The following is a 6642-nucleotide window of genomic DNA, read 5'->3' as shown; positions in this document are numbered from 1 at the left end:
CGTCAAGTGGAAGTTTGTTAGAATAGGTGACCAAAAAGCCAATTGGATTGGCCTTTATGTAATCTGTTCCGACAATTTTGGTGTAATTATAACATTGTTTATGAACAAAGGGAGTATTTATTATCTGGCAATTGTATTTGTTGTGCTCACTGATTATGTTTATAGGATTAACATCACAACAAAGCCCACAAACCAAATTGTACAACCTATGTAGTTGGGCTGCACATTGGATGGTGGCCATGAAACCAACTTCTGAAGGTTAGGTTTGAAGCGTTCCAAGTCGAGGACCTCGACATTGGGCATAGAGAGTCCTGTTGAGACTTGCACTAAAATTGCATCCATTGAATGAGTGTCGTGTTTCACCAACGACAGACGTTGGACGTCTACGCAATGTTAGTGGGTGGTCGAAAAGGTTGTCAAACCAACAGAACTGACTCATGGGAAGTCGTCATATGGAAGCTATGGAGGCTTAGTCGATATGACTAGATCTTCCTGGCTCAGATAGTACGGGAAAAGCCCTTAGACTTGAGGAACCATGGCAGTTACATGCATGTGATGGTTGTATCTTGGATTTGACGAAAGATGACCGTATCTTGGATGTGGTCATTTCAAATCATGTTCAGTGCAATTAGAATATGCAATGAGGACAATGGATTCCAAGATAGAATTCCTCACTTGTTTATATATGACAGTCGAGTCTCCTATGCGCTTAGAGATGGTTGGTGCTCTTAGAGTCTGTGGCCGCAATAATCGGTTGAGTAGGGACTGGTTTTCTATGTCAATTAATAGAGCAAACGCATATCGAATTATCGAGCATAGTATCTAGTCCAGGATAGGAGCCGACGCCCAACTCCATGCCCTAGACTTAGATTGGGAGACGAATGATGGAAGGACCCCAATGGTACTTGGGAGCCTAAATGTTCACGCCAACATTCACCTAGTCTCTAGTGTCATGGACCGTTGTTAGACGGCCACCCATAGTGACGGAAATTTTCGATTAATGGTTAATTGGAAATAAGTTAATCAAATAAGATTTAATTAATTATTGTGTTGGACACAAACCCAATAGCTGATGGTGAACCTGAAGAGTCACACACAAATTACTATGGATTGGTGGAATTAATTTGGAATTAATTCAAGAAGAAATGAATTGATTTAATTGGATTAAATTAATTTAAGGAGAATATATATAAATGATTGGATTATTTATTTAGCAATCCATTTGATGGATGGCTCAAGAATTAATAAATTGGATTAATTAATTTTTAGACTTAATTAATTAATTAGATTATTTAATTAGTATTTGGGTAGATTTATTTAATTGGATAAATGAATCAATGGAATTTAGTGGGGCTTGATTTAATTTGATTAAGGAGTTGAAACTCCTCACCATGATGAACATGATGGAGGAGTTATTTCATCATGGTTGGAGGTTATATGAATATGATTGTATCAGTTGTCTTGGGGGCAAACTTAGTAGTTATTGAATTTTGAATTCAATTGTATGATATACAAAACGTACACACATATCTATCATAACCACCACAAAAAAGCCACAAATTTTTCTCTCCATTTTCTCTCAAAAATATTCTGCTTTTGGTTCTATTTTGAATTGGATTCAAATTAGAACATAAAACAATCCAAAAGCACTAAACAATAGTGTTGTGTTTGAAGTTGTTTTTTTCTTGGTTCTTTGTTCTATCTAGCAATAGAACAAGAACTTTACCTTTTCATTTTGTGGTGTGGACAACTTAGAGGAATTCTAATTTGAATTCTAAAGTGAACGGAACAGGAGAACATAAAGGGAACAATGCACGTTGCAGTTTTCTAAAGAAACAAAAAGGTAAAGTTTCATACTATATTTTTGTACTTTTTGTTTCATCCTCTAGCCACATGTCTAGCATATTTACATGGTTCTTATTATGCTTTTGAAAAACACCGAACGCCCTAGAATTTCAATGAGAACACCCCTTTGAACTGGGTTTTCAAATTTTTTTATTTTACGCTTCCATCGCATTCTCGGGCCATACCGAATCCTTCAACTGGACCTAAATAAATATGGGCATAGTTATCGGACTAAAATTAATATTAGACATATTTAGCGGACTAAAATAATACTTTTTCCTTTTTGGATATGCGAAAGACATTGTGGATTTTTTTTAATTAATTTTATAATTTAAAGTTTAAAAGGACTTAAAGTTAGACTAATACTAATTGCATCATTACTGTTATGTTGATTTGTGGACAAAATTGGAAAAGTTCTTTTAGGTATTCTAATCCTTCTCTTAAACTATGTACATTGCTCAGTGTTTTTTTAATTCAAAAGAACTTCTTGATCTGATAAAATATCTAAACTCTCCTTTTCAATTTTAAAGAAAAAGAATAAGAGAAATGTGCATATGTGAACAACTTTCAAAGTGGCATGTTTTAGGGGGATGTATAAAGCTATAGAGGTTAATATTAAAAGCTTCAAATGCGGCATGAAATATAGAATGTTAAAAGAAAAATTAGGTATTTTATATAAATATAAAATTTTATGGATACAAGATTTTAGAAAAATATAGAAGTTAAGAAAAATTTTAGGAAAGTTCTATATATAAGTTTAGAAGTTTTTAGGGTATTGAAAAATATCTTTATAAGAGCTTATTTAAGCTTCTCACCACACCATTGAAACTAATCTTCACCGTCCATTTGAAAAGCCAAATGTATAAATATTCGATTGGAGCTCATTTCTAATAATCAAATTCGATATCAATATTTTCATCAAATTTTTTTTATTGAAATCTTTTACTTATTTGCACATCATTTCAGGATATTAAAAGAAAAAATATTAATATTTGAAAATAAAAAATTATGTGTCATGCTAAACATGCGTATATAATTCTAGTAATAAAAGTGGATGGATGGATAGATAGGAAGTCATGGAGTTTTTCCTTTTCTTTTTTTTTTTTTTTATATATAGCTTTGAAGTATCCATTGGTCTTGGCTCTTCAAGACAAAAACATATGACTTGCTAAAATACTAAGAGAGTTGTAAAAACAAAAACAAGAAAATGAACTAATTAAAAAAATTTTTTTTTTTTGGAAAAGCCGTCTGTGCCTAGGTAGGAGGTTTGGCAGGCCCATACATGTTTATTACCCAAAAGATTATAATTGTATTCAATTTGAAAGCGGTAAATAAGGAGTACTTACTCCCTTTACAAGTCAGACTCCTAACCTATTGTGAAATCAGTAAACAAGGAGTACAATTTAAATCTGAAATGGACTTCTAAAAAAAGGAAAAGACCTCTCAATTTTTCGCACACACACTACACACACTGCATTAATTGTGCCCTACTGCAGCTGTCGCGCCGCTGCCAGCCGAAAGCCGGATTATTTCTTCCCACCGCCACTGTGCTCGCCGTCTGAAGATCATCGCCACCGTGCCGTGCGTATGCTTGCCGGAGGAGTGAGGGTCGTAGATCTGGGATCGAAAGTAGCTGCTAGATTTTTATTGAGAATTGAAAAATCCGAGATCTTCATTTCGTCCAATGGGTGTTCTTTCTCGGGATCACGCGATGAAGTGCTGAGGTTTTCTCTGACAAAATTAATCGATTATCCCTACCATTTCGTTATGCCTTGGCAAGGAAATTTTCGCATAGCATTCCATTCATACAAAGTCTTTGGCGCTGGATGCTTGCCCAGGGATTCCGTAGGGATTTCTCTGTCGGGGCCTTTAATATTAGACATGTCTTCATTAAGTTTGCCCCAGAGGAGGATTACACAAAGCTTTGGATCAAGTCAATTTTGTTTGTGGAAGGGTTCCCCATGCGTGTCTTTAAATGGATACCAACATTTAATCCAAGGAAAGAGTCGTCGATTGTTTTGGTGTGGGTTCGTTTGCCGGAGTTGTCGATCCAGTTCTTTAATCGGGAGGCATTGTTCAGCATTGCTCGTCTGTTAGGGACGCCTCTCAAGATTAGAAATGGCACTAATGTGCGAACTTGTAAGTTAGAGTGAAACGATGTGGAGTAGCGTCGTTTCATATAGTCTAAGCCTAAAAATGTCAACTTCTTCATGTTAGTCACGTCATCCCAGGGCTTAATGTCCACAAAGATGGATGACTTTTCACTTTCTTTCTTCTTAGTGGATGCATTTGTAGCCTCCCTCTGTTCTGCGGCTTTCTTGTCCTCCTCCGTCTCATCACCAAAGAGGTCAAGATCATCATCGTCAGCAGTAGAAGTCTTAGCATCCGCAGCAGGAGCAACAGCTTCTGCGAGTGTCGCTTGGCCTCGAATTCTTACTCCCACAGCTTTCCCTGGAAAGATGGGTGCAAGCTTTGCAGAAACAGCTTCATACCACTTGCTGGCATTGGGGTAAAGATCATTCAACGGCTTCCCCAACACGGCAGCGTATACCTTAAAATCGTCCTTCATCAGATGACTTCCAGATATGTAAGATTTGCTTGAGAGGAACTGATCTAGGGCCTTCAGACCAGATTCTGTGTGTAGATCGGAGAAAGTATCAGCCATTCTATAATTCTGGATGGAGAGAAGGAAAACAATGGACACAGAAGCTCTACAGATACGGGAGTGGCAAAGTGGGAGTCATGGAGTTTGCTTCGAATTAAAAGTGTAAAATATTTTATTGGACGTGGGTGCAATTGTAATTGAAATTCCCATCCCACGTACTATATAAAGGAAACCCTCAACCTCCATACTCTCATTCGAACGGAAAATATCAACTTCAACAAAAAGTATACATCAATTTCAAAATTTACCCCCACATATAGTATCTTCTGTAATATTTTTGTACTTGTAAGTGAATAAATATAATATATATAGGTCAATAGAATTTAATTGTAACAAAATACTTCTCTCAAACTATAGCCATTTCATAAAAAGAAATTATAGATAAATGAAAAAATTAGTCATCTTTCGATATTTCTTTTACTTGTTATACACAAATTGTTGCATCTATTTCTTGGAATTATCTCAAGTAATTCTTTTAGTCTTCAAGAAATAAATGCAACAATGGTATTCATCAACTCTCTATATAGGAAGTAAAAAATGTAAAACAAAAAAAAGTGACTAAGTTTTCATTCATAAATTGCTATTTTTTGTCCAATGATTATAATTTTAGAATAATATTTTATTGTATATTACATTTACTCCTTACAAATATAAAGATATTATATAGAAATGTTCAATAGGAGAAATAAAATTTGAAAATTTATGCAACTTTTTTTCACGTGAGCTAGTGTTTTATGTCCAAATTTTAATGGACGGGTCAAGTATAAATGGGGAACTTTTGAAAGAAGTATAAGAATAATTTAAAATATTTTTAAAAAATATACAATTTTATATTTTTTAGAATAGATTTAAATATAATTAAACCATAACTCTAATAATAATCTATCTATTATATTATAAAAGTATAAATGCGCTAAAATATTTCTTTTATTTTATGATTCGAAAAAAACATCCTTAATTATATTGTGTTTTTTTAACTAATATTTTTACATTTGGTATTTTTATCAATGTTTAGAATTACTATAAATGCATTATGTAGTGTATGAACATACTCTATAGATGTGTATGAAATATAAATAAAAAAATCAAAACTTTGAATTTATAAACCTGATTTTTCATTATATAATAATAATCTATCATGGGAATAACATCTAAATTTTTAATTTAGTACGAAACAATATTCAACATACTTAATATTATATTCAATAAATTATACATTGGAGAATCGTAATTTTCTTTTGTAGTGCTATTTTAATTAGATTGCTTTTAGTTAAAATTATTAGATCATTTTTTAACTATCAATTTGTCTATTTCTCTCAAAAAGGACTAAAAAGTCATAGAAATAGAATAGTTATAATATCGCATGCACATGAATTTAATTGCACAATTTTGCCTTTGTTCTTATATATGTTTTATTTCTTCTTATTACATATAAAATAAAATTTGTACAAAATAAAATTTATGTTGATAGACCGATTTAATATTTTAATAACTTTTTTCATACATCTAGTTTTGTCTTTTAGAAAGAAGTTAAGGAATATAAATATATAATGTTCATACTTCAATAATAGTATGTACAAATGTGTTTATATATGATATGTAATCAATATAGATAAAATATGTTAAATTTAGATTAGATGTAATGAAGAGATGTATTTATAAAATTATTTACATAAACTTAGTAAATTTAGAATTGAATTATACAATTCAATGAACTTTTTTAATAACTTTGTTATAAGATTGTTCTAAGTTCAAAGATATTATCAAAATTAAGTAGATAATAAGAATATTAATTTACACACTTATCACTAAAATTAACATAATCATAAGGATATTTTTGTCCAATCATAAAATGAAAGAAGCTTTTTAGCGTACTCATACTTTTATAATAAAATAATTACACTTAGTTCTCCCTAAAAATATAAAATTATATTTTTTTTTCTGAAAAAACACTTTTAAAATTATGCTTATATTTTTCTTTTAGAAAATTTTCATTTACATCTAATCCCCATCCATTTAGATTCAAACATAAATTGTTGACAGCAATAAAAAAATTACCTAAATTTTTAATTTTGTCCTATTTAAAATTTTAATATAATATTTTTGTACTTAGAACGAATAAATATAATATA

The 6642-nt window shown here is 31.7% G+C and overlaps 1 pseudogene; it reads right to left on the bottom strand.

Moving 5' to 3' along the window:
• Positions 1–3757: 3757 nt before the first annotated feature.
• On the bottom strand, positions 3758–4510 carry LOC105178785 (elongation factor 1-beta pseudogene; annotated as a pseudogene).
• Between the last annotated feature and the right edge of the window lie 2132 nt (positions 4511–6642).

Source organism: Sesamum indicum, linkage group LG12, assembly GCF_026168435.1.
Source record: "Sesamum indicum cultivar Baizhima isolate 11 linkage group LG12, ASM2616843v1, whole genome shotgun sequence".
In the NCBI taxonomy this organism is placed as follows: domain Eukaryota; kingdom Viridiplantae; phylum Streptophyta; class Magnoliopsida; order Lamiales; family Pedaliaceae; genus Sesamum; species Sesamum indicum.
Note: the sequence above shows the minus strand (reverse complement) of the source record. Positions and strands in the feature narration are given on the sequence as shown.